Here is a 25,017-nt window from a genome sequence, read left to right on the forward strand (position 1 = left end):
TCATATGATCATCATCTCTTTACTTTTCTGTGTAATTATTTTTGTTTTAGCATTGTCAAAAGTTATTCATCTGTTTTGTTACTTCCACTATTACCATTTCAGAAAGTTCACCTTGGTGGATTTTGGTTTCCTTCACCTCAATGCCCCCTGGATTTGCCTTGGACAAATTGGAGGCATTGAGTTGCATCTTGTTTTTGTGTTTTCTCATTTTGTTTGTTTTCTGCATTGAGGCTTTTTAAATTGTGTATGGTGGGTAGGTTTATTATTAATATTTAGGCCTCTTAAGGGAATTACTACTTTTCTGAAACGTCTTCTGGGTGTGGCTAGCTTTTGGCTTTTGAATCTGTTCCAGGACCCTGCGTCTTCTATTCATTAGAGATGAAAGTTTTCAGCCTGTTTGGCCTACCACTCAGTTCTATAGTACTGGCCTGTAGTATTGTATATGATCCCCAGACAATCTATATGGCATATAAGGAAGATGAACTGAAAAACTGTGTCACCTTGGTTAAAGTAGTATAATCAATAATAAAAGCAGAATCTAACATAGACTGGAAAATGACTGTGATGACTAATAATTTGCCACCTTTAACTGTAGGTGTAAGAATTTAAGTTATATAACAAAGTCTAAGACAAATCAGAAGATAATATACAGTACATATTCACTCAATAGAGCAATTTTATCTTTTTTTTTTTTTTTTGGTACCAGGGCTCAAACTCAGGTCCTCATTCTTGTGAGGCAGGCAGTGGCACCACTGAACTAAATCCCTGACCCTAGAGCAATTTTATCTTAAGGGGAGTAAATTTAAAAGGGAGAAGAGGGGAAAAATTGAGTAATGAAAGAAGAAAATGAGATTAGAGGCAAGCTGTAGGACAAAGGAAGATATCCCAAGCCTCAGGAAAGTGGTGAGGAAGACAGGAGAGCTTGAAAGAAGAAAACAAAAATAGAATATAACAAAAGAAAAAAAACTAAAAACAATGTTCACACTCACAAAAATTAAATTAAAAAAACAAGTGATTTTAAAAAAATGAGCCAGGCATGGTGGTGTATGTCTGTAATCTCAGCACTTGGGAGGCTGAAGTAGGAGGATCACCACAAGTTTGAGGCCAGCCTGGGCTATGTAGTGAGTTCAAGGAGAGCCCAAATTACATAGTGAGACCCCATTTTAAAATAAAAGAGAACGAAACAAAAACCACAGAAAATGAGCAAAATGTTTAAAAGACCAATAGCAAAGAGCAAGGAGAAATTTCTCCTGTGATTTCAAGCCTGTGGTTATTTTCTAGTGTGTACAGTTTTGTGACAGTATCCAACTCAAGGTATGACTCTGCTGTCACTACTAGACAATGGAGGCTATCTGATCCCAGATCCATGTTGGATAATCCAGCACTCCAGCTGTAGGATTAGGATGGTACACCAGTTTACAACTTTAAAATCCATGGAAATTCAGACTGAACCTGGCCTCTGGTTGTGGGGGATAGGGCCTGAGTCATTTAGTTTATAACACTGTGTGTCTCTTCATGGCTCTCTGACCCGGGACATCTCTAATGGATGTCCTTCACCCAATCTGTATAGGATTTGACACTGGAAACCCTGAGATGAAGTCAACCTGTGGTTGCTTTGAGTCCCAGGTTCAGTTGGCCCCTCCTTAAAATGGCATCTGACTAGGCACCCTCTCCAGGGGATACTGCAAACGCTTGTATGGGAGTCACTCGCCAGCTGTTGTAGTACATGGCATCTACTGCTTCATTTTATTGGTGTGTTTCTCCCTGAAAGCCTCTGGAGCTGCCCAGTATCACTGTGTCTCTGTAGATTCAATCTTCCTTTCTCTAGCTATAACCCAGGTGCCACTGAAAAAGTACAGATGTCTCCATACTTTTTCTGAATTGTGGCCTGGCTCTTCAATTTCTTTGTAGGTCCCAATTTTCCCTTCAGAACTTTCGTGGGCCCCAGGGATCTGTCTCCTTTCTTTTCTTCCCCAAGTTGTTATTTTCCAGTATTTGGATTTCAAATCTTGTAGAGGCTGATTTTTTGCTGCTTACTGCTGCACCATTTTCCTGGAGATCCCATACCATCTTTATTATAGTGAACCATATCTTTAACATATCTTGTATAATTTCCTTTAGAATTCTTTAAAGTAGAACACTAAAATAGTTTTTAAATGTAATAAGTTCTTTTTTATTTTTACCATTTTGACTCTTTACAATTATTCTTCACCTCTAATTTCACAGCAGTTACTTTTTTATCCATTCTGGTGTCTTTACAAAGTATTTGAATTAATTTTCTTAGAAATATTAATTGTTTTCTTGCTCTTATTTTTACATTTAAACTTACTAGTTACAGTTAAAACTGATGTAGTTACCTGGGTAATGAAGAACTCATTCTTTTGTGTGTGTGTGTTTGTGTGTGTGTGTGAGACAGGGTCTCACTATGTAGTTGAGACTGACCTGGAACTCACTATGTAGCCCAGGCTGGTCTCGAACTCACAGTGATCCTCCCTGCCTCAGCCTCCCGAGTGCTGGGATTACAGGCATGAGCCACCATGCCCAGCAAACTTTTCATTCTTAAACAAAGAAATACAGTTTATCATATTAGGGAGTACCTAGTAGAGATGAATACTCAAAATTCTATATGCATCATTTATTAATTTCTTTTAAGTCTTTGGTTGATCAGGCAAGCCTCTTAAAAGGATTGAAGGTAAGAGCATTTCATATGTGTTTTTGAGGAGGGTAGATGGGTAGAGTAAAGAACTCATAGCTATCAAGATGTTCACTAAGGAATCTCTGGTGTAAAACTGTTAGGAAATAATAGGTTAGAAAGTATTTCAATCATTTTCAAATTACTATTTTGAGTATATACTTTAAGTGGGATCATTCTTTGCCTTTTACAGTTTTCCTTATAATATTTCATTGCTAACATAAAGATTTAACAAGCAATCTGTCTTTGAAAACCATACATATATAGTTATAAACTTGCCACATAATATTTTAAAGTCTTTTGAACAGTACTGAAGAATATTTTTTTAAATCACAAAACATTGTACAAGCTCATGTGTTTGATTTATGAAACTTAAAATTATGATCTCAAGAAACATCTATTTTCTTACAAATACCTCCTGAATCTTACATTCTAAGTTTGCAAATTTTGCGATATGCAGATTTTTGGTTTAATACAGGTTTATTTTTATAAACTCTATAATATCTAACTGATAAAGACTAAATATATTCATTATACAATATCAGAATGATCAATATAATGATTACTGTAATCCAACTAACACATCCATCATCACCTATGTTATAATTAGATCTCTAAAACTTGTTTGTCTCATAATGGAATTTTTATATCCTTTGACCAACATTTTTTTACCACCCCCAGCATCTTGCAAATCTCTGGCTCTATTTTCACAATATTAAAATTTAGTAAAAAAGAGAGGATGGAGATCAGTGTAAAGTTCAACCCCCAGTACCAAAGGAAAAAGAAATATATATATATGTATGTATATAGTGAAATGTCACTAAACAATAAAAAAGAGCCCTGATATTTGTGACAACATGGATGAACCTGTAGTATATGGAGCTAAAATAACCTAGACACAGAAAAATTCTGCATGATCTCACTTATATGTGAAATAATTTTTTAAATACATGAATGTGTTACTCATGTGTTCTGTTTCTGGATGAAAAAATAATGAAATATGGGAGATATTCCAAAATCTAGAAATTTAAATAAATTCTTATAAAAGCTCTAGGATTGAGTACAGTGTTGCATTCAATTAGCATTAGGTATTCGTAAACCATGTACAGTATTGGCCAATGTACTAAGCTATAATGTAAAAAATAACATAAATAACAAAAACTTGCCCCCAAATTAGACTAGATATCTTTGTATGCATAGCAGTGGGGGCTGACATGATATTGCACCTCATGTCTGTGTAAAAATGTTAGTAACTATACAACCCAGTGATTCTATTCCTAAGTATGTGTCCCAGGGCATTGAAAATATAGTTCCCCTTAAGTATTCAAATATGAATGTTCATAGGAACATTATTCATAGCATCCAAAAAGGAAAAACAAACTCAGATCCCCATCAGCTGATACATGGATAAAAATTTTGGGATATAAGTATAACTATTTTCAATATTAATAGTCAAAAAATTTTTTTGTTTATTTTTATTAGTAATTGTTATGGTTCATGATTATATTCCACATGAGGGGTTGGTACAAGCACATAGCACATCTTCATTCTTTTTTCATACCATTGACCTTTCCTCCATTCCATCTCCCTCCATCTGTGAATCCCCTTTTGTAACAAAATTGATCTTTGTTTCCTATTCTTTTATTTTGCTCTTAAATTTATCTATATAAACATTCCTTTGTTAACAACTGAATTCCATTCCTGCTTCTAGATCATTAAATGAATTGGTCACTAAATGAGGAATTGTATATAGTATGTACATTACAATATTTAGAAAAAAAAAGATCAAAGGAAACTCCAACTTGATTACTTTGCTTTTATTTGTATAACTTTTATATGCAGTACTGTAATGTATAACATTATAAAACTACAGTATTATACTGTACAACACCCATCAGCGAAAATTACAGTACTATACTGTAGAAGAAGCCACCATGAGACCACACTACCACCTACACACATCTTGTAAGCCTGTATGTGGGTTGTACATCTGAGTAGGTGGTTGTAAGCTTGAACAGTGTACCTCAGTTGTAAGTCTAAATAGGAGTTAAACAGGCAGGTTTCTCCTGTAGGAGAAACCATGTGATATTTAAGGTTACATGTCTGATTTATTTTACTTAATATTATGGTCTCAAGGTACATCAATTTTTCTTTTTTTATCAATTTTTCCATTAATAGCTCCAGTTCATATTTATGACAGAGTAGTACACCATTGTTTATAAATGCCAAAATTTCTTTATCCATTCATCTGTTGATGGACATATAGGCCACTTCCAAGATTTAGTTATGAATTGTGCTGTTGTAAACGTAAGTATGCATGTATTGCTGTGGTATGGTGTTTTTATTTATTTATTTATTTATTTATTTATTTATTTATTGGTGTTTTTAACACTTCTGGGAAGATAACTCAGAGGTGAATAGCTAGCTAGGTCAAATGGAATTTTTACTTTTAGTTTTTTGAAACCTCTACATTGTCTTCATTCTCTCATTGCTGAGACAAAAAAACCTCCAAAAAACATCGAAAGTTAAAGGAGGAAAAGTTTATTTTAGCTTACAGTCTGTAGAGGTTTCAGTCCATAATCTGACTCCAAGGCAGGGTGGCCTGGCAGAGGAGAAACAGTCTATGACAGTATAAGCAGAAACCAAAGCAGCAATTCTCTCTGTACCTTTTATGATATGCAGGCTGCAAGCCTGTTAGTTGGTGCCACCTGCACTCATAGTGGGCCTTCCTATCATAGTCAGAATTATAATAAACCAATCAGTGGACTTGATTTGTTATCACACACCCTCACTCCATAGTCACACACTCTAGATCCACCCTCTTCTGAAAAGCCCCACCAGTAAGCACATGAGGCTTGGGTGGTCATCTACATACACTTTCACCAACAATGCAGAAAGGTTATTTTTTCCAGGAAGCTCACCAGCATTAATTTGATTTCTTCAGCACAGCCATTTTTCTGGAGTAAGATGAAATCTTGTTATTTTAATTTGCATTTCTGTACTGGTCAGAGATGTTGAACATTTTTTCATGTATTTATTGACCATTAGTATTTCTTCTAAAAAATGTGTATTCATTTCATTCAGTTGCCCGATTTTTTATTGAGTCTTTTATTTTGAGGGTCTTTTTAATTTTGATTTTATTTATTTATACATCATTCATACATACATACATGCAGGGTCTTGCTATGTAGTTCAGGCTGGCCTTGAACTCACACTGATTCTCCTGCCTTAGACTCTTGAGTGCTGGTATTACAGATGTGCACCACCTTTCCCAGCTTTGAGTTCTTTAAGTATTCTAGCAATGAGTCCTCTGTCTGAGGTATAGCTGGCAAAATTTTTCTCCATGTTCTAGGTCAGTGATAGCAAACCTTTTAGAGCTTTCAATGATAAAAACACCCTGCTGTGGCATGTGTACCATAGGTTTGCCAATACTGCTATCGATTATCTCTTCCCTCTGTTTTTGTTGTTGTTTTAGCTATGCAGAAGCTTTTTAAATTTTATATGATCCTATTTGTTGATTCTTGTTATTTCTTGAACATTTGGGGCTCTGTTCAGAAAGTCCTTTTCTATGCACAATTCAAGAGTTTTACCTGTTTATCTTTGAGCAGATTGTTTCTGTTTTCACATTTTGATCTTTGATGCATTTTGATTTCAATTTAGCACATGATAAGAGATGAGGCTAGATTTAATCTGCATGTGAGTAGCCAGTTTTTGCAGCACTATTTCCTAACGAGACTTTTTTTCAGTGTGTTTTTGGCCCCTTTGTCAAAGATCAGATAGTTGAATATTTCTGCATCATCCATTCTGTTCCATTGATCCACATGTCTGTTTTTGTGCCAGTAAAATATTGTTTTTTTTTGGGTGGGGGAGTAACAGGAATTGAACTCGTGACCTTGCATTTGCAAGGCAGACAGCAGCACCACTGAGCTAAATCCCCAGGCCAATAAAATACTGTTTGTATCATCATAGCTTTGTAATACTGCTTCAAATCTAGGGTTATGATGCCATCTGTTTTGCTCTTATTGCTCAGGATTGGTTTTGCTATTTTGGATTTCTTCCAGGTCCCTAAGAATTTGAGGATAGTTTTCTGTAGTTCTCTGTGGTATTCTAGTTCTAGATCTTGGTATTCTCATAGGGTTTTGAAAGTATGTTGACAATATTGGTTCTGCCTATCTAGTAACAGAGTTTTCTTTTTTTTATATCCTATTTGATCTTCCTTTCCTGAGTACTGTAGTTTTTCTTGGGAGAGGGCTTTCACTATCTCGGTTGGTTTAATTCCTAAGTATTTAATTTTTGTTGAAGTTATTGTGAAAGGTATTGTTCCCCTAGTTTCTTTCTCAGTGAGTTCATGATTGGTATGCAGCAACAATGGAATTTTGTGTTGATTTTGGATCCTACTACATGCTGGATTTGTTTCTTCATTCTAGAAGTTTTTAGCAGATTTTTTGAGTTCTATGTAAAGGATCATATATTTGTCTTGTTCCAAATTTTAGAGGGAAAGTGTTCAACTTTTCCCCAATGAATATGTTGTTGGGCATTGGTTTGTCACAAATGGATTTTATCAGATTGAGTCAAGATCCTTCTATGCCTATTTTATTCAGGATTTTTTATAATGAATGGTTGTTGGATTTTATCAAAGACTTTTTTTCATCCAGTGAGATGACTGTGTGTGTAGTTCTTTTTGTCATTATTTCTATTTATGTGATGTATTACATTTATTAATTTGTATATGTTTGAACATTCCTTGCACCCCTAGGATGAACCCTACTTGCTCATGATGTATGAAGTTTTTTTATTTGTTGCATTGTTTATAAGAAACTAGTTGAGGATTTTCACATCTATAATTATTATAGGCATTAATTATCACTATAGGCATTTGTTTTGGTTTAGTTCTTTTCTCATTTTTTTCTTTTGGTACCGGGGATTGAACTCGGGTCCTTGCGCTTGCAAGGCAGGCCACTGAACCACTGAGCTAAATCCCCAGCCCCGCTTTTCTCATTTTTAATCAGGGCAATGTTGGCTTCCAGGAATGACTTTGGAAATATTTCTCACCTTTCAATTTCTTTAAAGAGTCTGAGGAGACTTGGAATTAACATCTTCCCTAAAGGTCATGTAGAATTCAGTCAAGTAGAATTCAAAGTAGGACTCCATCAAGTCCTGGGCTTTTCTTAGTTGTTTTAAAAACAAAAACAAAACAAAAAAAATCCTGTTTCAATTTCATTGTCTCTTATGGCTTTATTCAGAATGTCTCTATTTTCTTGGTTCAGATTTGATACTTCATGTATGTGTAGAAATTTATCTATTCTGGATTCTCCAATTTATTGAAGTATGGATTTTTGAAGTAGTTACTCATAATCTGGATTTCACTAGTATGCATTTGATTTCAAGTTTTCTATTACTAACTGCATTGATTTGGGTCTTTTCTTTCCTTTTTTTAAATAAGCTTGGCTATCTATTGTGTCTATCCTTTCAGAGAACCAGCTGTTCATTTCATTGATTCTGTTGTATGTTTTAGTCTAAATTGTATTAATTTCTGCTCTGATCTTTATAATTTCCTTGCTTGTACTAGCTTCAGATTTTGGGTTGTTCTTGTTTTTCTAGGTGCTTCAGGTGCATCATTAGGGTATTTATTTGGACTCATACTGTTATTCTGATATAGGTATGCACAGTTATAGCCTTATTTCTTAGGAACACTTTCATTGTATCCCATAGGTTCTGGTATATTGTACTGTGTATTGTTTGATTCTAGGAATTGTCTAATATGTTCCTCAATCTCTTCTGTGAGTCATTGGTCATTTGATAGTGTATTGTTTAATTTCCATGTGTTTGCATAATTTCTATAGCTTCTTTTACCACTGATTTCTAGGTTAATTGCACTATGATCTGGTTATATGTATAAGATAATTTTGATCCTCTTATGTATATAAGCACACTTTATGGGCTGGTATGTTTTCTATTTTTGAGAAAATTCCATATGCTACTCAGGAGAACATGTATTCTGTGTTTATTGGGTGGAAGACTCCAGATATCTATTAAGTCAATTTGTTCATAAGTGTGGTTCAACTCTGATGTTTTTTTAATTTTTTTATCCAGTTGATTTATTTTTGATAGTGTCATATTGAATCCTATACTATAATTATGTTGACATTTATCTGATCTTCTATATCCAGTTTTGTTCATTTTATAAAGTTAGGTGTGCCAGTGTTTGATAAAAATATATTTATCTCTCCCTTTGAGTTTTTCCCTTAACCCCAATATATAGTGACCTTCTTTGCCTCTTCTGGTAAGTTTCAGCTTCAAGTGCACTTTGTCTGAAAATACAATATCTTACCCATGTTTGTTTTCAGGCTTATCTTGCTTGGAATGTTGATTTCCTCCTTTGATTTTTTTAGTCTGTATATGTTTTTATGGATCAAATGTGTTTCTTATATACAGTATACTATTGGGTTTTGTTTTTTTAACAAGTCTGCCAATCTGTCTCTTTTGACTGTGAAATTGAGACCATTCATATTGAGAGTTATTACAGATAGATAGTGACTTATTCATGTCATTGTGTTATTTTCTTGTTGATGATTCTTTTTTCTTCCCTCTTCCTTAACTACTCACCCAGGGTTCTGTATTTATTCTAGTAGAACTTTTTGTTGGAGGGGCATTGTTGGCTTCATCTTCTCTGTAGGATATTGAAGAATTTTTGGAGTGCTGGTGGGTGGTCATGTATTTTTTATGGTGCTCTTTGTCATGGTAAGACCTTGTTCATTAATTTTAAAAGGAATTTTTGTAGGATACATTTGTCTGTGTTGGAAGTTGTTTTCTTTTCAGGCTTGAAGTACTTCGCTTCAAGCTCAACTTCAAGTTTTGCGTTGAGAAGTCTGCTTTGTAAGTTCAGTGAATTTTTATGTGGTATTTTTGCTGTACTCTTATACCAGTGATGGCAAGCAAGCGTTTTAGAGCTTTCAATGATACACAGCCAGATGCAGTGCACATGCCACAGGTTTGCCACCACTGTCTTTTACCTTTTAAGATTCTGTCTTTGTGTTAGACTTTTGGGGTTTGGCTATGATGTACTGTGAAGTTCTTTGCCTGTTGTGTCTATTTGGGATTGTGTATGCCTTGCTTATCTGTATAAGTCTTTCCCAATATTTGGAATGTTTTCTACTATTATTTCTGTAAACAGGATTTTTATGCCAATCATGACATCTTCTAATTTTTCACTAATTCCAGTTAATTTTAGAATCCTCTCATTTGTGTCATCTAGAAGCCTTTGGATCCATCTTTCATGTTATTTTCAGGTTATCTTTGAATAATTAATCACCTGTATTTACACTAACTTCGAAGGCTCTTTACATTGGTCACTCCTGCTCTCCATGTTTCAATAAAATTTTTTATATCATGGATTTGTTTGGGTTTCTCCATTTTCATGGAGTCTGATTTTTTTGTATATTGGTCATTTGTGTTTTATATTGTATGTTTAGATCTGCTAGTATTTTATTACTGTCTTCTGTCATCTCACAGATCATTTTGATTATGAAGTCTATTACCTGTTTAGTTATATCAAATTTGACTCTGTTAATCTTACTCATCTTTTAAAAAATCTCCCTTATCATTTCAAACATTTCAGCTATATGGCTTTTTCCTTTTTATAGATGCCGTATGGTCCATCTGTGGGGGAACCAGGAATTTTGGGAGGCATTTCGTTGCTTTGTTGTCTCATAGTTACTGTGCATGCATGCACATGTGTGTGCTGAGTTTTCAGGTTGATTATATTGAAAAGTTTTTGTTGCTAGTATGGAAATAATCTTTAATGTCTGCTTTTCATTGTTGTTCTCTAGGTATGGCTAGCTATATGCCTTTATCTCAGCACTATGATCCAAACACTTCTGTTAATTTGGGAATGGAAAATATAGTACAATTGGCCTAGTACCTACTTCACCCAAAATAAACTACAGTGCTATCTTCTTTAAGGTGTCCATTGGGTATCTTGGAACATATCCTCACATGTAAGGGTGACAAATATATACATGTGTGTGTGTGTATTTATGAATACATATTGAGGATGGAAGAGGACTTTATACTAGTGTATTGTTTTATTTTTTAGGTTTAGATACATACATAGTTAATACCAGTGTTTCTTTTTTTTTATTACTCATTGAGTTTATAGGTACATTTTAGGTATGCAGTATAGTTACATTCATTACTGGGATCTTCTACCTTTACATGACAGGTCTTGATTCTCATTTTTTCCCCTTGTCCCTGCCCTCCCTTCACCCCCTCCTCCCTTCCCTATTTCCTAATACTGTATTTCCATTTTTTCATTTTCTCTTTTTTTTTCCTTTTCCCAGTGTTTCTATTTGAAGAAGAAAAACAGCTTTTTCTTTGAAAAAAAAAAGACTACTGTTTGTAAAATGTATAATCTTGGAAAGCTCCCTATGAAAAATAAGTAACTCCTAAGTTGACTTTAAGTACAAGAAACAAAGGGTGGAAAAAGGGTAGGCGGAAGGAATCAGAAGATTTTCAGTGAGAAAGCACTATGAATGAAAGTAATTACAACATTAGGAATTCCAGTCTCTGCTTTATTGTATTTGTAGTTCATATTTTATCTTTCTACCTAAAACATAATTCTTTGTAGAAATTAGGTGATACATTTTCTTATTGAATGAGGAAAAAATTAAACAAAATCATTAATATGCTTAGGATGGGTCTATAATTCATATGTTTTCTGCTGGGTGGCTCTGATTTGAATTTGATCCTTCCTGCCAGCTTGAACCACTGGTGGTACATGCATCACTATCCCATCTGGCAGCTGGTTACACTTCTCAGGGGGTCCTTTAATTTCAACAATGCAAAAAAAGGCATTGATTTATTTTTGTTTTTGTTTTTTTTTCTTTTTTTTTGAGACAGGGTCTCACTATGTAGTTGAGACTGATCTGGAACTCACTATGTAGCCCAGGGTGGTCTTGAACTCACAGTGATCCTCCTGCCTCAGCCTCCCGAGTGCTGGGATGACAGGCGTGAGCCACCACACCCGGCAAAAAAAAAAAGGCATTGATTTAACAAACCTGATGTCATCATATTACAGTTCCTTAAGGAAAACATTAAAATGGCATAAAATTTGTAATACAGCTAATGATATAGCACTTGGAAACTTGGAATGTTTATTATTTACTCCAGCAGTGGGGTACTTGTAAAATTTTTGTGTTAAAATTTAGAGAATTAATTACTGATAAACAATATAAACATGAATCTAAACAAATTTATTGTAAGTTAATGAAAAGAATATATCTCTTGATTATTATAATTTTAATTGGGATGAATAGTATTGATTAATATTTGTATTTGAGCAGTAATTATTCAAATTCAAGCAAATAACTAGATTCAGTCTGTAGACATTTTGCAAATTTTATTAGTAAAACATAAAAGTGATTCAATGCATTTGTACCCCCATTAGTATGAGCCACCTGATGGCTGTTGTGCATGTACCAATGGAGAGTCAGACTGTTGGGAATGTGTTAACTTTGAAACATCTTAAAATTTCATTTCCTCATTTAGCTCATTATTTCAAACTATATTTCCCAGACTTCTATAGCTATGCATAGTTTTTATTAGCATAATGTCCTCTGTGATCATTCACATTGCTGCAAATGGCAGGATATGGAAAGACAATTACTGCATGGAATGACTTATATGTGAAATCTAGAGTAGTTGAATTTAGAAGAGCAGTGTATATTAGTGGTTGCCAGGAGCTGGCAATTGGAGCAAATGGGAAGATGTTGGTTGAAGAGTACAAACTTTCAGTTACAAGATTAAAAAGTTCTGGAAATCTATATACAGCAGGGTACTTACAATTAATAATTATATATTGAATACTGAAAACTTGCTAAGAGTGCAGCTCTTAAGTGTACACAACAACAGAAAGGTAACTGAGCCGATGGATGTACTAGTGTAATTCTAGGAACCATTAGAAAAAGGTGCAGTTACATCAAAATGCCACATTGTACACCTTAAATAGAAATTTTTATTTGTCAATTATAACCTGATAAAGCTGAAAAGTAAATTTAAAGTAATGAAATAGGGCTAGATGTATATCTTCAGCGGTAGACCACTTACCTGGCATGCTCAAGGCCCTGGATTCCATTCCAAGCACTAAATAATAATAATGATATAATAATAATAGTAATAGATATAATTTTAAATTTACATATCACAATGTGAATACAAATTATACATTAGCCGTTTGTAAGAAACAACTTTTCATATAAGTTTTGGAGAATGGTGCTGCATATTATGATCTAGAGGTTTATATTTTTGCTATTGATTCCCACTAATTTATATAAAATACCTGATGTGAATTTTATGGTGCTTTTATTTTAAATTTTAAAAATACATGTTGTTTTGAATCACTTTCTATTTTAATTAGGTAACGGGGAAAAAAGCATATGCTACAAGCCAGCAAATTTATGAAGCAGTTAAATCATTGTGGACAAAAAGTACCAAAAAGGAATCACTCCCTGAGCCTAAAGGAAAAACTAAGGTAGAATTTCAGTGGACTAAAAAGACAGTAACTTTTGTTTGAGAGGGTGTTGGCTTGGATGGGCTATTAGCAGTGCTGGACAGAAGTCAATGATAAAATGAAAGTTAATGAAGAAATCATAATAACTTGGTATACTATAGTTGATTAAGGATACTTCATTATTTTAGTAAGGTGATTTACTTAAGAAAGAAAAATCTTTTTGGTACACAGCTAGGAAACTCTGATGAAACAGAAATACCTGCAGAAACAACTCACATCCTGAAACCTTCAGTGCCTTTGCCAACAGACTTCAGTTCTGCAACAATGATAAAATCAGAACCCACCTCAGGTTAGTTTGGTATATTTCAATTTTATTTTTATTCTAGTATAAAATAACTTTATAGTATTACCATTAATACTTTGAGCTTATTTGTGTGTTTTCTTTGTATGTATATAGGCTTCTCATATATGTAGTTTGTATTTTTGTGTTATGAGAGATTTAGCTGTCTGGGATTTTTTTTACATCACTACATAGCTCATAATGCAGATTTTTGTATGTGGGGATATGGAGTAGAACTAAATTGAGTGAAATGTTTAATATAACTTCATAAATGTGAACTATTTTATCAAGAGGATATAAATGTACCTCTCCATATTCTATCAAAGTATGAGTTACACACACATCAAAAAAGTCAACTTCCATTTCTTTTGCTATTAGCATCCTTGTCAGCCTTAGCTTCTATCATTTGTATTTTTATTGTATTTGTATTAAAGGAGAACTTTAGTATTGAATACTACCATATTAATAGAGCCAAATTATAGTACTATACCTTTGTTAGATTTCAGTATTAGCAAGTGATTCTTTCTAGGATCAAATAGTGACTTCCTAAAAAATACTGATATGATTTTACTATGATCAAAAAGAAAGCAGAAGCCAGGCTTTGTGGCACATGCCTATAACTCCAGCACTCTGAGAAGCTGAGGTAGAAGGATTTCATATTTGAGCCCAGCCTGAGATACTTAATTACTTAGTGAGGCCCTGTCTCAAAATAAAGAAAAAAGAATGTAGCACAGTATATAATACCATTTCAGCAGTGTAGTCACATAAATTCACCAATCACTGCTTTTGCCTAGGTTTGTATAAATACAGTATCAGTAATTCAACCCACTAAGTTGTTTTATTGCAAAGGAAATCTGACCAACTCAGAAGTGGAGTAATAGGAAATAGTAATAATATCTACTATTTGACAGGCATGTACTGATTTGCAAAATATTCTAAATTTGTTATGCTATTCATTCTGCACCACAAAGCAAAGCAAAACAAGAAAGTCTGATGTATCACAAATTATTCCTGTTTTATTATGAAAAAACTAAGACTCAAGAAGTTTGAGTAACTTGCTCCAGATTATATAGCTTGTAAGTAGTAGAGCTGTTTGTAGCCTACATATATATTAACACCAAAGTGCAGTTTTTTCCATTGTATATAATTTTTCTAACCCGAAGCCAGAACTTAGTCTCTTAATTTCAGTTCCCTCTCTCAGACTGTCATTGAATGACAAATCTGATTTAAATTTTACCATTTTCTTCTGTTGCTCTCTTATCTATTCAAGTCTTAGAGTTTTTTAACTGCCTCTGAATAAGTCACAGTTGCCTATGATTCCAGAGTATTATGGTGAAGATGAAACTGTATCTTAAAAATGGGACCAAAATTATGCCTCACTGTTTTTCTTCACATGTCCAAATTCTGGAATACTTTACCCCCATCTTGCATGATGTAGTATATGAAAAGTATTCTAAAGAGACGTGAAGAGCGAGATAGAGATGCCAGTGCCTTTCCTCTTTATCATATGTATCTTAGTTCAGGCTGCTATAAAAAGAAACGCTGTAGACCATATTGTTGCTTATAACAGAAATTAATAGCTCACATTCTAGAATTTGAAAGTCCAACACCAGAGTGCCAGTGTGGTCAAGTTCTTGTGAAGGCCCACTTCTGGCTTTTGGGCAGTTAAATTCTTGTTTTCTCACATAATAAACAACAGAGGTAAAAGCTCTCAGGACGAAGCACTCAGGACTCTTACAAGGCACTAATTACATTCACAGAAGCTTATTTTCATCACCTCATCTAATCCTAATTACTTCCCAGAGGCCTTACCTTCTAATGCTATCACATTGGTGGATAGGATTTGAAGGTGTGATATTTGAGAGGATACACACATAGAAACTATAATAATATATTATTCAGAGTAGATTGTACCACCCTTAGGATTAACCATTTCTACATTTCACATGTGATCCCAAAGTTCTGTGACATGGGAAGCAGGGCAGTTGCGATCACAAGGTTTTGAATAAAACTTCAGCCTGAATACCAGATACAACATTTAATATTTCTGTTACCTGGGGTACGTTACATAGCACCTCTAACTTGATTCTCCTCATTCACAAAAAGGGGACAATATGTAAACCACAAATATGAGACACTCACATACTAAGTTATCAATGAATGTTAAAATATCATCATCATTAGCCTAGATTAATTAGCCATTTTGCTGATAAACCTATTTTTATTGAGACCCTTCGAGATCACTAGCTAGTGAGCCTACCTATGACTAACACTTATCACCATACAGAATTTTTTTTTTTTTTTTTTGGTACCGGGGATTGAACTCAAGTCCTTGCACTTGCAAGTCACCATACAGAATTGATTGGAATATATTGTCTAACTAATGTGACACTGAGGATAAATTTGGTTGTTTTTCTAACATCTCATATACATTTAAGGTTAAAATTGTTTTATTTTGGAAGTCACAAATTTGGAAATTTGATGTCATGGATCTCTTTGGAAATCTGAAAGAAATAATAAAATCTTTCAGTTTTACAGGATTACTGTCCCTCCAAAGCAGCAGTTGGCAACCTATAGTCTGTGGCAGATTTTGCTCATTGATTGTTTTGGTACATTCCACAAGCCAAGAATACATGTTTTAAGTGGTTTAAAAATCAAAAGAATATTATTTCATGACTAGTGAATGCTATATGAAGTTCAGATTTATGGACATTGGTTCATAAAATTTTAGTAGAACATAATCACATTTGTTTATATCTTGTGTTTGACTGCTTTCCTACTACAATGACAAGAGTTGAACTGTTTTAATGGAGAATACATTGTTCACAATGTTTCAAATTTTAGTCCTGGCTTTTTGCAGAAAAAGTTTGCCAATTCTTGTTCTATAGGGAAAGGATAAACCTTATACATAAAACTTTCTTTTCCCTTATGATGTTTGCCAGGGTGTGTGTGTGTGTGTATGTGTGTGTGTGTAGACTAAGTATCCAATCTCATCTCTGAAGGGAAAAACCAAAATTTTTCAGTATTTTAGTGCTGAGGAGACAGGCATCTTCACGCCATCAATCAAAAACTTGGGAGTGCCATACCTAAAAACAGGGAATCCAGAGGATGACTGATTGACTTATTAAAACTACAACCCAACCAAAGCCAGATTAATGCCTTACTGTATTGAAGTAGATGCTTCACACTTTTTAAGTGAGCAAAGTGAGACCTCTCTCTGTTAAATGATATCATTTAGAGCTTCTACAGTTCTTTTATACATATTGTCCACAATGTAAACAATTGAAATATTAGTCACTCAAGGAGATAGGAAGATTTACTACTCAATCAAATTGAATAGTAAAGAAGCTGACTGCACCCTGGGGCTTGCACTGCATACCCTGACTAGGCAGGAAGCCTGGGACCTGCCAGATGACAGCTCTTTGTCTCCCAGCATATTGGGGCCCATGCTATGTGCCCAACTGAGGTGGAATCCTGGGACTCACTGGACAAGCCCATGCCAGGGTCTGCTCCTGGTGTCTCAGCACAGGGCAGTGGAGGTAACAACCAACACACCCACCTGATTGAAGAAAAAGCCAACACCCAGTAAGAGCATTTTGCTTTAGGATTAAAGTGTTACCCTACAGAGACCAGGTGAGAAAAACCTAGGGTGTTAATCTTAGAGATGGGGAGAGTTAAGAAGGTATCTCCGGGGATTTATTAGGAAGCCTGAGTCAGACCAGGAAGTTGATAGGGCCATATTCTCTAGGGTAGGAGGGAGTCTAGGGTAGGAGGGTGAAATCAACAGAGAGTTGTCTGAAGAAGAAGTTAGATAATCTAGTGGTATCCCTGATCTCTGGCACTACAGCCAACACTCAACAGAAACTAGTAGTATGAAGTATTGTAGGCTAATATATGGATCGACTGTGTGCATGAAAATCATAGTCTTTTTAGTTCTGGCTAAGGGATGTCAATGAGTGGCTCCCAGGATTTGGCAGTACCTACTTGACATTTGTTGACATTGATGACATTTAATTTACTACTATAACCAAGGTAACACAATAGCAGATAACTATTTTTCTCTCTATGCCAATACCTGGAGTTCCACAGATCATAAACAATAAAAATGGATATTCGTACACATAGGATCGTGGGGAAGCAAGGCAACAAAGACCACCAAGATCTCCTAACTCTTTTAAAACAGAGCAAGGGGGTACAAAAGGAAAGTATGAGGTAGCAGAACTCTATGAAAACTTTATGTAAGGAATGAAGAAACTAGGTGAACTCAAAGAGGAAGTAAATTCATTGTATTATCACTCAGTTCACTTTGTGAATTCAGAGGAAAAGTAAAAAATTGGATAACCTGTCCAAAACAGGTTGAATGATAGACTCAACAAGGATATAGAGTCCTCCAAAAAACATCAGGCAGAAATACCTGAAATAAAAACTATAGAATTTATAAATTGCAGAAATGACCACTGAAGACAAGGGTATCTGAAGTTGAGGACAAAATAGTAAATTATGAAGTACTCAGAGAAGCCACAAAAAATGACTGAACAAGAAAAGGCCATGCAGCTGCTACTAGATGACACTAAGAAGACCAATCTATGCCTAATTGGATTTAAGAGAAAAGCTATAAGAAAATATAGATCGTTATTATTATTATTTACAGAATGTTGGTTATTCTAATAATTTTGTTATGAAAAAAATTTTTTCATAGAATTGCCTTTATGTTTTGCTTATTAGTGTCTACTTGTAATCCTTTAAATAAATAAATAAATAAAGACAATTCCCTGAAAAAAACAAACAAAAAACTTCCCAAACATGAGGACAGAATTCAATACACAAGGAAATAAAGGTGCCAGGATAGCAAACAACTAAAAGATGGATAGAAGACAATGGGATTGATCTCTTGCAAATGGGAAGGGATCCAAGAGACCAAGGGCAATGGGCGAAGAGGGAATGGAAGGGGAAATAAGTAGAATAAAGATATGCCATGTACAGTAATCTAATAACCTAAATGAATATAAATATATGCCATAAACATGTGCATATAATATATATCAACAAGAATGAAAATGGGCAAGGGGGAATTAAAGCAAGAGGATAGGAAGGGGGAAGGAAAAGCAAGGGAATTTAAATTAGAAACAGGTTGTACTATGAACACATACCTACTTTCCAAGATACTTGAATACTGCATGTACTGCAAACATGTATTAATACAAAGGCAAAAAAAAGATGACTCAGAAAAATAAATAAATAAATAAATAAGCAAACAAACAATACTAGCAGATATATAGGGCACCTAAATACTGAAGTTAGCAGAAATAGACTTTATAATAACTATGATGAATATGTTAAATAGATCAGTGGAAAAAGTAAATGAAAAGATGGAGGATTTCACAAACTGGGAGTTGATTAAAAAGTCCATATTCTAGAAGTGAAAATTATATTTCCTGAAATGAAGAACTCATTGGATGGGTTTAACAGCAGACTGAGATGTGATTGAAATCTGTGAATATTTAATTTTTTAAAAATTGTGACGTGTGGTGGCACATACCTGTAATCCAAGCACTTAGGAGGTTGAAGCTGGAGGATCACCTTGAGTTTGAAGCCAGCCTGTGCTACATAGTGAATTCAAGTCCAGCCTACAATACAAAGCGAGACAATTGTCTTAAAAATTTTTTTTTTTAGTAAACTACAGCTAGTCATTAATCCATCTCAAAATGTCACCTCCATATACACTTTGAACACATTTATCCCATTGTTTTTGCCACTTTCTAAAGTAGTTCTGAAAGTCTTTTTTGAGTGCCTTTATAAGTTGTGATTTTATACATACACACACACACACACATACACACACACACACTAAGTGCTGTTTGCAAATACTATCCAGTGGAGGGCTGGGGATTTAGCTCAGTGGTTCCACCTGCCTGAGGTGGAGCGCAGGGACCTGAGTTCAATCCCTGATACCCCCCCCGCAAAAAAAAAATACTATCCAATGGAAAGGCAGATTTCCTGCATCTGGAACCATGCCACTTCTAGCTTTTCCTCAAAGTCAACATGATCATGAAAGGTAAACTTTTTGAACTGAATCACAACATTGAGGCAGTCATGAATGGTCTTCCAGAACTACTTCAGACAGTGGAGAGAATGATGCAATAATTGTGTTCAAAGAGAGGGGGAGTATTCTGAAGGCAGTCGATGGAAATCCTTTTTTAAATTTTATTGGTACATTTATGGTATACAACGTAATGACATTTATAATTGGAAATTTTCACTTTTATATATTTTAGTTCTTATTTTTTTCCCATTCCCCTGCCCTCCGTTCAATTCCTTCACTTCTCCCTATCTACAAAGACTTTGTTTCCATTTTTTCTTTTTCTTATGTTAATTCCATTCCCAGCTTTCTTTTTCCCTCCCTTCCCCACTTCCCCTTTCCCTTTGCACCTTTAGATCCTATTTCATATTATCTATTATACTTTTTAGTCCTTATTTACGCTTTCACTTTCTCACACTAGAGAAAGTACTTGGTATTTACACATGTGCATCCAATTTATTTCACTTAAGAGTATTGCCTCAATGTGCATCCATTTAGCTATAAATGATTAATTTCTCATTATGGCTGAGTAGTACTCCATTTTATTAAAACACACACACACACACACACACACACTTTCTTTATCCAGTCTCCTGTTGATGGGCAATTGGGCTGCTTCCAAGTTTTAGCTATCATGAATTATGCTGCTATGAACATGGTTGCACATATATCACTGTGGTATGATTCTTTTAATTCTTTGGGGAAGATACCCAGCAGGGAAATAGCTGGGTCTAATAGCAAATAAACATGAAAAAAATGTTAAACATCAATGGTCATTTGAGGTATGCAAATGAAGACAACACTGAGGTTTCACCTCACCCCAGAAAGAATGGCTGCTATCATGATGTCAACCAATAACAAATACTTATGGGGCCTTGGGGAAAGAGGAACCCTGCCTCACTGCTCATGGGAGTATAGACTGGTGCAACCACTGTGGAAATCAGTTTGGAGATACCTCACATAACTAGGATTGAAGGTCCCAATTGATGGAAATCTTATTGTAATAATTTTTTATTTGGAAATTTACTGTATCAGTTATACCTAATATACAGAATATGGCATACAGATACTGAAAGGCCAATCAATAAAAAATAACAAAACTAAGGAATACAAAGGATAGAACAGAGTGTGAAAAAGTAGTTTGCATTGACTAGTGTTTTAAAATGTTTAAATTTTAAATCACTGAGAAGCTGAATGTTAAATATCATCCTGATTGTAAGAAACAAGTAAAATTTCTAATAATTCTAACTCCACTTGGTAATTTAATGATGTTACATGCTTTGTACCTAATTTATTTGAATAATGTGGGAACTGAATTATTAGTGAACAGAAAGTACCTAATAGGTACTTGAAAAAATACATTGATATATTTTAAACATCTTTATTTTTTTCAGTTTGTTATAAACCAGCCATTTTTAAAACTGCTGAAAAACTTTACACAGAAAATAAATTTTTGTAAGAGAAAAAACATTATAAATTTTAATAGAGACAATCAATGATTAGGTCATTCAATTTCAATAAGAGTTTTTTGACAGCTCATCCATTTAAAGGAAAAAGAGCCCTTGATAAGATGAATGAAGAAATTTCTAGTAGGAAAGATAGAATCACTATTTCCTTAGAAAAGCATGAAATAAATCTTTTAAAAGGACACAAGTCAAATAAGCTAGACGCAGTGGTTCTAAACTACAGAGATCCATATCTCACTTATTTGATGTTATCTTGTTGTTGTTGTTGTTTGCTTATTTTTTTCAAAATTCATAGTCTCATGGACCAGGGTTGTAGCTGAATGGTGCTGTGCCAGCCTGGCAAGTGCAAGGTCCTGAGTTTGATTCCTGGTGTTAGAATAAAATAAATGTATAGGCCCATGCTCTACTCAAGAATTATAAATCTAAATCTCCAGATATGAGGTCTCCAATAGGTAGATTTCAGGGAAAGCTCCAAAAGGAACTGATACATATTTCTCTAATCTCTGACCTAAGCTATGGCTAAACCAAAATTTTTATAAGTGTATTTGATTTGGTTTTTAATTTTTTTTTGTACCGGTGATCAAACTCGGGTCCTTGTGCTTGCGAGGCAGGTGGCGGAACCACTGAGCTAAATCCCTGGCCCTGGTTTTTAATTTTTTATTAGTATGTGTATGCAGCACATGGTGATTGCATTTATTGTGGGAGTTGGTACATATATATAATGCATCTTAGTTCTTTTTACTTCCTTTTCCCCTCCCCTCCCTCTTTATTCCCTCTATCTCTAGATCCCTTTCCCATTTACAAAATACCACTGTCTCTCTCCTCTCTCTCTCCCTCCCCACTATTATCCATTCTTTTATTTTTCTTTTAAATTATTTATGCTTTGGTTTTAATTTTGAAACCCTTTAAGAAATTTTGAGGGATTGAGATATAAAGATAAAAGGTACTTTTAACCCAGGAAATTTGATTGTTATACTTGCATGACCAGACTTTGAAAAAGAATGAAAATTAAGAAATTGGTTAGAGATGCTAAAGGACTTAGTCAATTCATGGACATCATTAAGCAGATTTGATATATAAAGACATAAAATTATTTGTCACATGCCCACTGATAGTATGTATATCTGATTATAAATAGCTTGTATAGCAGGCTTTTCACTTGTAATGATCAATCACTTCCAGTAGGTGACAGTAAAAATACATTTGAGTATACCTGGGCAAAGCAAAGCTACTATTAGGCTCTTAACCCTTTTTGTGTGTGTGCAATTTCTTAACACCTTCTCTGAATAGTGTTGTCAAATTTAAAAATGCACAGTAATTTATTGATCTTAAGTAAATTTACTGAAAAAGATTGTTAGTTACTTTTCTCTCATTTCTGAAACAAAATACCCAACACCCAAAGTTAAGGGAAGAAAGGTTAATTTTGGCTTACAGTTCATAGAGGTTTCAGTACATAATTGACTGGCTCCAAGGCAGAGTGTCAGAGGGGCAACAGTTCATGGAGCCAGAAGACAGCAAAAGCAACAAGGGACTTTAACAGTGTCTTTCTGTTCCTTTTATCTTATTCAGACTCCAGAATTAGGGCAGTGTTAAACCAATCACTCAGTTGTAGTGGTTTAGTAATCACATGCCCTAAATCACACACTCTACATTCACCCACCTATGACCACATGAGGCATTGGGGGGACATCTAGACCCAAATAACAAATATCTACAAATAGGTTTAATAATAACTGCCATAATTTTCAAGTAGTGATTAGTATAAATACTGTTTTCAGGTAATTTGGAATTGTAATGTGGTGTGAAGACATCTGTGAATTCTATGGTGACAAAATTTAAAGTACTCCTAATAGTATTGTTTATGCTTGCACTCTCTATTGAATTAAATGTCCATATTCAGAGATTATTGAAAATAAAGACAAATTTCTTCCACTTCAACTAATAGATCCCATTAATCTTATCATAAACCGCTAAATGTACCCTAGGTTAAAAATCCCCAATTTATAGAGAAGTGCATTATTGTTATGGGTCATGATTAATATGATCTGTTTTTTAAAAATATATTTGGTGATGAAGCCATATATAGGTGTGTCACACTTTATAAAATAGAAAATGTTTCTAAAAGATATCTCTAAGAGGGCCGGGGATATAGCTCAATGCTGCTGCCGCCTGCCTCGCAAGTGCAAGGTCCCGAGTTTGATCCCCAGTACCCCCCAAAAAGATATCTATAAATCACAGTGTTCAAATCAATTTATCTTCTTTTTTATTATTGTAAAACTGAAAGTGAAATTCTGTGAAAGAGTATGATTCCCAAATATAATAAAATCAATTTAAAACTAGTCATATTTTGAAAATAATTTCAAATAAGGACAAACTTTAGTAATCTTTTTAGTATTGTTTAACGAAGTAAACATATAGTTTTGTTTCCTACTTACCATGTACAAGGTATTGTATATTACTTTGTGCCCATTATCATATTTAATAGTAAAATAGTTATATGAGATTGTTACTTCTCTGATCCCTATTTTACAGACCCAGGTGACTGTGTTGGAGTCAGACAAACCTAGATTTAGTACTGGCTCCACCATCTATCAGCTGAGTGGCACTGGTCAACATTTATACTTAATCCCTCTAAAATTTCTTGCCAGTAAAATAAGAATCATAAAGTTATGCATTGCTTAATGACAGGGATATATTCTGAGAAATGTGTCATTGGATGATATTGTGTGCATTTCATAGAATATACCAAAACAAGCCTAATATTATAAAAGTCAATACTTGGTATGGCCTCTTGATGCAATCAAGAGAAGTGGTAAAGGAAAGTTGTTTGGAGTGCCTACTGGGATAACATGTCATACTGTATAACGTTGAACTTTGTTTCATAACTAGAAGGAACGTACTTTAGCATAGTGATGAAAAGTATAATATTTTAAAGACATAATTCAGTAAAATAGTCATTATCATCAAGTATTATTATACATAACTTTATGTGACTACATTTTTATTTGACTATCAGAGGGTAGGGTTGTTACTTCAATATCACCCCAAATGTGTATACTGTGTAGTGCTTCCATATAAGTCGGTGATTTTATCTCCAGTATAATTTTAGGGGACCAATGTTAGTCATATATGTGGTCTGTCATTGACCAATACATCATTATACATGCATGACTGTATAAAAATAACATCTACTCATGATATTATGAGATGATGTATGATATAATACGAAATATCACCTGGCACAGGATATGCTTGTCAGGATCACCATTGATCTGCATCTTTTCAAATCTAGGAGTCAGTTCTCAATCTCCATCTCATAGATTCCATCATTAACCTTTAAAACAGGTTAAATGCCCTCTTCCTTGAAATGATCTCTTTAATTGGCTTGTACAATATTATTACTTTTGATTCTCCTAACTCACTGACCGGCCTATCCATCCCAGTCTTCTCTGCTATGTTCTTCTAACCTTAAAAGATTAAAAAGTTGAATTATCTAAAAGACTTCTATTTCTTGGACTTCTCTGACTATATATGACCTCAAAAAGTTGGAGTATCCAAAAGGCTTCTTTCTTTCATATTACTGATTATATGATTTGATATACTACCACAATTTGAAATGCAAAGACTAAAATTAATAAACCAATCAAGGCCTCCTGTGAACTCTGAAGACATACATTCTTAGCTGCCTACTCAACATTTATCCTCAGCTGTTTAGTAAGCAATTCAAATTTAACATCTAAAAATGACCATTTCATTTGCTTTTCCCACAAACCTGCTCCTCCCATATTTTTGTCCTCAGTAACTGCCAACTCTATTCTTCCAGTTTCTTAAGTCAAATAATCTCTCTCACATCTCATATTCAATTTACTAAATAAATACTATCCATTCTACCTTCAGAATGACTATTACTCTAATACCTTTGCACCACCTCCA

General features: G+C 34.3%; 1 protein-coding gene across 1 annotated transcript in view; it reads left to right on the plus strand.

Annotated features, from left to right (window-relative positions):
• Apool (apolipoprotein O like) overlaps window positions 1-25,017 on the plus strand; it is an 82,259-nt gene that overhangs the window by 55,803 nt on the left and 1,439 nt on the right. The window lies entirely within an intron of this gene.

This window comes from Fukomys damarensis, unplaced genomic scaffold (genome assembly GCF_012274545.1).
Source record: "Fukomys damarensis isolate Sample0158 unplaced genomic scaffold, DMR_v1.0_HiC HiC_scaffold_39, whole genome shotgun sequence".
In the NCBI taxonomy this organism is placed as follows: domain Eukaryota; kingdom Metazoa; phylum Chordata; class Mammalia; order Rodentia; family Bathyergidae; genus Fukomys; species Fukomys damarensis.